This window comes from Tupaia chinensis, unplaced genomic scaffold (assembly GCF_000334495.1).
Source record: "Tupaia chinensis unplaced genomic scaffold, TupChi_1.0 Scaffold000493_1, whole genome shotgun sequence".
NCBI lineage: Eukaryota > Metazoa > Chordata > Mammalia > Scandentia > Tupaiidae > Tupaia > Tupaia belangeri.
Window position 1 is genome coordinate 12702 of NW_006160005.1, and position 8115 is coordinate 20816.

An 8115-nucleotide genomic window follows, 5' to 3' on the forward strand; every position below is an offset into this window, starting at 1 on the left:
TTGAGAGCGGTGGCTGTAGAGAGAGAGAGAGGTAGAGAGCTAGAATCGTCACTCTTTTTTTTAGGGGGATATTGTGGGCTTCATATTTTGCGAAACGTTAGGTTTGGGGAGTTCTGGAGAGTGGAATAGGCAGAGAAGGCAAAAACTGGAGGGAAGAGGGAAAAACATATTCCAGGACTCGAACCGCAGTCGTTGCCATGTGGGAATCCAGCACCTTAACCTTCACGCCACCTGCCGGCGCAGCAACAACCCTTCTTTCAGCCCTATTGACAGAAACGCTGTGACATCAGGCACACCCGGAAGTGTTTCAGCTAAGGTGCGAGAGTTGCGGATTCTCACCCATCCCGGACACTATTGCTTTCCCTCGAAGATCCTCTTCTTGTCCCTTGCTGCTTACATTTCGTGGCTCACACAATTAATTTCTAAGTCTGCTCCCCACTGAAATACCTAACCTGGCGATGTTGGTTCCGTTGGCTCAGTATCATGTCTCGGCCTGTACGTAAACCCAGATAGTAGTTACAGAAGGGACAGGTGGACACATTGTGCATTCTCTCACATCGGAGCTCGAGCTGGAGCCACAGTCTCCCACCAAAGCCCAAGCGCTACAATAGTGGCTTGCTTGGCACTCCAGTTCATTGAAAAAAATGGGCCAGAGGTGGGGGGCGGCAAGGAAGAACTCTGAAGAGATGTAGATTGGATCACATGCGAGGGGACTTCTTAAAAATTAAGGGAATTTAATTACAAGTATATTACGGGGTACAAAATTTGAAATCCATGCATAGGTTTTTTCATAATCCTTTTCAGCGAGTTTTTTTTTTTTTTTTGAGAGGTTTTCGCTATAGGGCGCGTGCCCTCGCCAGACAGACAGAGAGAGACATAGAGACAGAAAGTGAGAAATCACCCCCCAGGGGGGATGGCCACGCAACAATCCTTTCTCCTCCATTCTCCTCTTGGGATTTTGGGCACACACGCACACGCACCCGGCGTTGCCGGTACTGGACCTGAACCACAGTCAACTACGTGGGAATCCAGCGACATAGCCATTATACTAACTGCTGGTTCCCATCAGTGGGTTTTTTGAAGGTCTCGCATATTTCCAGTCTGGATCACAGGCTTACTCTTTTGCAGTCCCTCGGAATCGCAATGAAGAGTTTTTAGAGGTCAATTATCTGATAGAGTGAAAAATTGGTAACACTGATAAAGACGTTTCTAACTTCTAACATGTGGTTTTAGATCTTCTGGTCAAACGGTGGTTTTTTTTAGTTTGTTTTCTCATTATAGGACTTAAGTGATTGTCGGATACACACACACTGAAAAAGATAAGCAAAGAGAAAGCAATCCACTACTGAAGGTGGCCACGCTGCAGTGTGTTCTCCATTTCTCATCTCAAGATTTTGAGCAGGGAAGCAGCACACAAGCTCAGCGTATTTTGTGTTTCAAAATGCTGATTCCGTGTGACAGGTGGCTTAGTGGTTAAGTGCGCTGGACTCCTACATGGTCAGCCACGACATGAGTCCTGGACCTGGTTGCTTATCTTCTCACTTTCACTCATCTCTCTCTCTCATGCTCTGTCCCACTGTGGTCAAAAAAATAAATAAAGGTAAATAAAATAATAATCATTTAAAAAAAAAAAAAAAGAAGCTTCCAAGACTGAAGCTTCCCTGTAGCCCAGGTGGATCCTGTTGCCTTAAGGACCACACGATCGATTGGCTTTAGGCACAGTTCTAATGCTATATACCTGTTTAATTTTACCAACAACTGTGTGAAGATAGGAACCATTATTTACCTTACTGTATAGTTGAGGTAACTGAGGCATAGGTTAGATAATTTACCCCAGGTCACCAAGAAATACTTGATAATACAATATTGAAGTCCAATCACTCTTTATCTCTCTGCCTCATTATACTTGTGGTTAATAACTTTAAAAATAACAACGATTCTCTCTTCAGCACTTACTACCTGCCAACTTATGCTAAGCACTGACATACATTACATCTTGCTGTCCTCATAAGAATACTATTGATATGGAAGGAGGACATCACCCCCATTTTAAAGATGGGAAGTTGAGGTTTAGAGTGGCTACAAGACTTGCACAGGGCTGTTCAGGTGGTGAGTGGTGAGGGCGCTTGTCCTCGGTTCCCCAGTATAGGGAACTGAGCATTTCACCAAGCCAGGCAAGGTCCTCTGAGCTCTGCCCCCTCTGAATCCCAGGGACTCAGAGTCCCCTTTTCTTTTAATCTCCACCATTTCCTTTGCCAAACAGGGAGGAGTCCAGCTGCCAGGTGAATGCCCATAAGGCTCTGGATGCTATTAGCAAGGTGTGCAGGAGGGAAGCTGGGGCTGGGAGAGGTGACAAGGCAGCAGGTGGGAAGAGATGGATGGAGGTAGGAAATGGCCAATGGGAAGTGACTCTCCTCCCTCTATCCTGACAATTGAGTCATGCAGGAAAGAGTTGAAGCACATGAAGACTGAAGAGCTAAGCAGGCTCACCCAAGGGCAGCACTTCCACAAAGTCAACATTAGGCCCTGCCCAGATTCTTCTCCTCCCCTCTGTATGCAGTGCTAAGAAGCCAGAAGCCAGAACCCCTTCTGCTTCATTGTGTGCTCCGGGTGCCCTGACTTGCAGACAGAACTGAGCAAGTGGGGAGGGTGTGTGTGTGCTCTGTTCTCTATGCCTCCCACCCCTCTGCTCACACCCTCTGCCTGCTGCTCTTTGATGACCTGCTGCTCATCACCCAGCCCAAGAGGTGTGTCCTGGAAAAGGAGGGAACCCAGGCTGGGGTGGAAAGGAGGCCTCCAGCTGGACCCCTGCTCTCCTTCTAAACGGCTTCTCTCCTGAGCAGTGGGCAGCACCTACATGTTCCAGACTATGTCCATCACTTCCTATTCCCACACCCACCATGATTCCTCAATGCCTGGACCCTGCTGGGCTCCTAGAACTATCTGAACGCCTATGTTCTGCCTTTCCTTTTACGGTAACCACCAGAGTCAGCCTACTCTCTGGCTATTCCAAGCTTCCTCCTTGTGAGTTGTGTCTCCTTAAGAAACATCCATAGTGAGGCCAGCACATAGCTTAATGGTCACAATGCTGGACTCCCACATGATCAACTATGGTTTGAGCTCCAGAACTAGAAGCTTGAAATTTACACCAGGCATGTGTGTGAGTGCTTTTTCTTTCTTTTTCTCTCTGGCAAGAACATGCACCCTATAGAGAAAAATCTCTCACCATAAAGAAAAAAAGAAAGAAAAAGAAAAGAAGAAAGAAAGGAAACAAAAAGGAGTGAGTGGGAGCTGTGTGGGGATTGGTAGAACATAAACTCTGCGTGGGGAGGTTGTGGGTTCAAGTGTTGAGAGCTGCCTGAGTAAGCTCATCTCATGTGTGCTGTTGATTGGGGGATGGTAAGGCAAGAGGTGGATCATGGCATGGAGTCCCTCTGTGGATGTATGTCTGACTGGATGAAATAAACTTTAAAAAAATAAAAATAAAAAAAAGAGAATAATCATGTGACCCTCACATGACCTCTTTGGACTCTACCTCAACCCCACGTGGATCTCCTGGGCCAAATCTGACCCGCCCTTTTCCCCATCTGGTCAAACTGGGAGTCTACACCACCCAGGCCCATTCAGTGCTCTCCCGACGCCACATATAAGGACTTGGGAGTATCTCACAGAGGGCGACGGAAGGAATTGTGAGTCTTCAGGAGTCTCCAGGGCCTTCAACCACCATGCAACCTGATCGCCCCTTTTTTTTACTTTTAAAAGAATTGTTAGTGCCCAGTAGATGGCGGAATTGTTGTCTCTGGACTCCAACATAGTTAACCGAGGTTCAAGTCCCAGACCCGGCAGGTTAAAATGCACGCTGAGCACGTGTGTATGCCTAAAAACCTGAGAGGAGAATGGAGGATAAAGAATTGTTGTGGAGTAGTCTTTGGAGAACCGCAGCCATGGCTCTGCGGTACCCCATGGCTGTGGGCCTCAACAAGGGCCACGAAGTAACCAAGAACGTGAGCAAGCCGAGGCACAGCCACCGCCGCAGGTGCCTCATCAAGAACCCCAAGTTTGTGCGTGATATGATCCAGGAGGTGTGCAGCCGTGCCCCCTAGGAGCGGTGCGCCATGAAGCTGCTCAAGGTGTCCAAGGACAAGTGCGCTCTCAAGTTCATCAGGAAGCGGTTGGGGACACACATCCGCGCCAAGAGGAAGCGCGAGGAGCTGAGCAAAGTGCTGGCTGCCATGTGAAAAGCCGCTGCTAAGAAGGACGCGGTGCCAATAAAGCTGACTTACCCGCCCACCCCCACCCCCCACCCGCGCCCCAAAGAATAATTTGTGTGTGGCCATCCCTCTGGGTGGTGATTTCTTTCTTTTTGTCTATCTGGCAAGCACATGTGCCATGTAACAAAAATCTCTTTATAAAACAAAACAAATAATTGATTTAAAAACTCCCCAAAAAAGAGATTTATTTAATTTTATTTATTATATTATTTTTTTGAGAGGTTTTTGCTATAGTGCCCGCCAGACAGACAGAGAGAGAGAGACAGAGAGACAGAAAGTGGGTCCCTTCTCCTCCATTCTCCTCTCGGGACCTTGGGCATGCACGCACACGCACCCTACATGAGTTTTAAGCCACGGGGGTCTAGGACGCAAACCGCGGTCGACTACATGGGAGTCCAAAGACATAGCTGTTACACTAACTGCTGGTCCCTATTATATTATTTTAAATATGGTATAGGGCACGTATGCTCACCAGAAACAGAGAGAAATAGTGGGAAAGTGAGCCACTAGGTATGGGACTCAAATCATGCTCAACCATAGGGGAGTCCAGTGTTCTAACCACCATGCTACCTGCTGGCCCCCTACAATTTTTGTTTTTTTAATCTGCTATAGGGCAGAGAAAGATAGAGGGAAGTTGAGAAAGCAAGCTGCCAGGTGCAAGACTCTAATGGTGGTCCACCACACACAAGTCTAGCACCCTGACAACCATACCGCCAGCTGGACCCAATATCTACTGTTCAAGCACTGATGAAGTGTCCCTGGCTGTTTGTCCTGTGAGCCAAACACAAACCCTGCCAAAGCATCCATTCTCTCAGAGGAAGGAGACAAGAATAAAATAAAATACGTGTGTGTCTGTGAAAATTATATAGGATGGTGGTAGGTGAGAAGTACTATGGAAAGAGCAAAAATGAAGCAGTAAATTCTTTTAGAAGGTCAGGAGTTTCAGGGTTGGGTAGAGTTCCCATTTTAAATAGGAAGACTGAGGTGGACCCGAGAGAGAAGCAGCATGTGAGCCTGAGGGAAGTGAGCAATCGAAGTACTTGTTATCTGGGGCGGAGTTCCAGTTGGAAGGAAAAAGCAGTGCAAAGGTTCTGTGGCCCAGATGAAGAACTATCAGGGGACCAGAGTGGTCAGAAGGAGCAAGAACAGGGGAGAGAGCAAATGAGGTCATAGAAGTGACAGGGTCCACATCATGTGGATCCTTGAAGGTCCTGTAGGTCTCATACTCTAAGTGAGAAGAGCAGCCATTGCAGAGCTTGGCCCAAGAGTGACCCAGACCCTCAAATGCTTCTGTCACCTCCACCCCTGATGTTCTTTTTACTGATGCTCCAGGGTTCCCCACTAACTCCCACACCCTCCATGATCCCCAACACCTGATACCCCATGAGATCTCTGTTCTTTGTTGTTAGTGAGAAAATACTTGAGTCTAGGTGATTCATAAAGAATAGGCTTCTTATTTATCTCATGGTTTTGGAGGCCTAGAGTCGAAGGGAGGATCCTCTTCTTGGTGGGATTCTACAGACTGCCAGGATGACACTGAGCATCAAATGTCAAGAACTTACATATGCCTGTGTCTGTCTGTCTTTCTTTACTTTTTTTTTTTTTTTCCATACAGGGTGTGTGTGCTTACCAAAAAGAGACAAAGAGAAGAGAGAGAAAGTGAGAAATCATCCCCACAGAAGGGGGAGTGTGACCATGCTATAGTTCTGTCTCTTTTATTCTCCTGTAGGGATCTTGGGCATGTACATACATGAATATAGCATAATTTTCAACTGTCAGGTCCAGGACTCGATCAAGCAGTCAGTCATGTGGTGTCCAGCCACCATTACTTTCATGCCACCTGCTTGCCTGCCACTGACTATCTTTTAAGGTTATTAAGAGTCAATCATTGGAGCCTTACCAGGTGACATTATCTGATCCTAAATACTTCATAAAGGCTTCACCTCTCATTCTCATATTTGGATTAAGTGTCTATCCTTTAATTAATTATTATTATTATTTAGAGATTTTTGCTATAAGGCATTTGCGCTCACAAAACAGAGAGACAGAAAGCAAGAAATCACTATCAGGTGTATGACCATACCACAAACCCTCCTCCTACATTTGCTGCATTCTGTGCTGGGACAGGCAGACACACTTGCTCAGCATGAGTTTCAAGCCACTGGATCCAGGACTCAAAATATGGGCAACCATGCAGGAATGAAAAAAAAGATGTAAGCAGTATATCATCTACAGACCCGTAGTTTCTACCTTTTTTTAAAAAGAATTATTTTATTTAACTATCATTTTTACTTTAATTTTAATTTTACCAGAGAAAAATGAGAGAGAGAGAGAGAGAGAGAGAAAGCAAGCGGCCAGGTCTGGGATTAGAATTGCAGTAAACAATGTGTGAGTCTAGTGTCCTTAACCATGAACTACTTCTGACCACAAATTTCTACCCTTTCAATAAACCAAATTTCATGGTGTGAATTTTGGGGGGACACATTGAAACCACGGCATCCTCATTTCCCCACTCATCTCACTTCTGTCTATATCCCATTGGGCTCCTGTCTCTCTTTCTCTAGGCTGGATGAAAGAGCTTCCTGGGGCCTTCCCTGTTCGGTTGGTGTGTGAGCAACAGGGAATTGGAAAGGAGGAAGAAACTTCGCCAGCACCAGAGACTCCTGGAGGTTTTTGGGCCCTCTTCTGGTACCCCCAGTGCTCCCTCACCCTAATGTAGGAGGAGATGGAGGCACAGGTTGGGGTGCTGGCAGCATGGCACCAGGGGAGAAAACATCCATTCACTGGATTCACTGTCAATGGAAACACTAACTCTAGTGGCAACCAATAAGGACATAGCTTTCCCACAGAGGAGCCAATGGAGACAGTGCTTCTGGAGCCCACAGCAACCAGAAAGGTGAAGACAGCGTGAGTACGTAGCCCATGGAGACAGAGGCTTAGGACAGAGTAACCACTGGGAACTGTACTTTCTGAGTTTCAGTCAATGAATGTCCCTTGTATATTCACAGCCTAGGAAGACATAGCCGGGACAATGCGGGTTGGAGATAAAGTCTCAGGATAGCATAGGCAATCATGATGAATAGGGACTGACCCCCCCCAAAGATGTTGATCTGGAGCCAAGAAACAAGTAATCACCATACTTGGTTCTATAGCAACAACTTCTCCTGCCTCCCCCTTTATAAAAATATTTTTGAAAGAATTATTTTATATTAACTTTATTTATTTATTGTCCCGAACCCGCGGGACGAATCGGGCAGGGAAACTCGAGCGAGGGGGAGGAGGTCTGGAACCGGCTCAGCGTCTCAGCACGGGAGCGAAAGAAGTATCACAGCTCACAGTGTCACAGCTCTTTGTTGTAAGTAAAGGTTTCGCTCATTTATTGAGGGCTAGAGCGCTTTCTTATATACACAAGGTAGAGGGAGGTAGGCGGGGTTTACAGCGGACCTTATTGAGGACCTGCCAGCTCTGTGTGAACCAGGGGGTCTGCATTCCTGGTGTCTGTGCCCCGGCCTTTTTTAAGCAGTGAAGGTCATGACAGCCATTTTGATGTGGGCGGCTCCCCACAATTTATTTATTTTAATTTGCTAGAGAGGGACAGAGAAAGAAAGAGAGAGAGAGAGAGAAAGTGAGAAAGCAAGCCACCAGGTCCAGGACTCAAGCCATGTGGGAATGTCCAAGGCCTTAACCACCAGGTCACCTGCTGACCCCTTCTCCTGCCCTTTGAATGTGGAAAGTATTAGACATACATCTTTTTTAAAATTTTTATTTATTCATTCATATATTTTTAATTTGATATATATAGAGAGAGAGACAGAGAGAGAAGTGAGTAAGCAAGCAAGCCACC

General features: G+C 46.4%; 1 pseudogene; it reads left to right on the forward strand.

The window, feature by feature from the left end:
* The first annotated feature begins 3944 nt into the window (after positions 1 to 3944).
* The window catches only part of LOC102482139 (60S ribosomal protein L36 pseudogene), a 10701-nt pseudogene continuing 6530 nt past the window's right edge, over positions 3945 to 8115 (forward strand).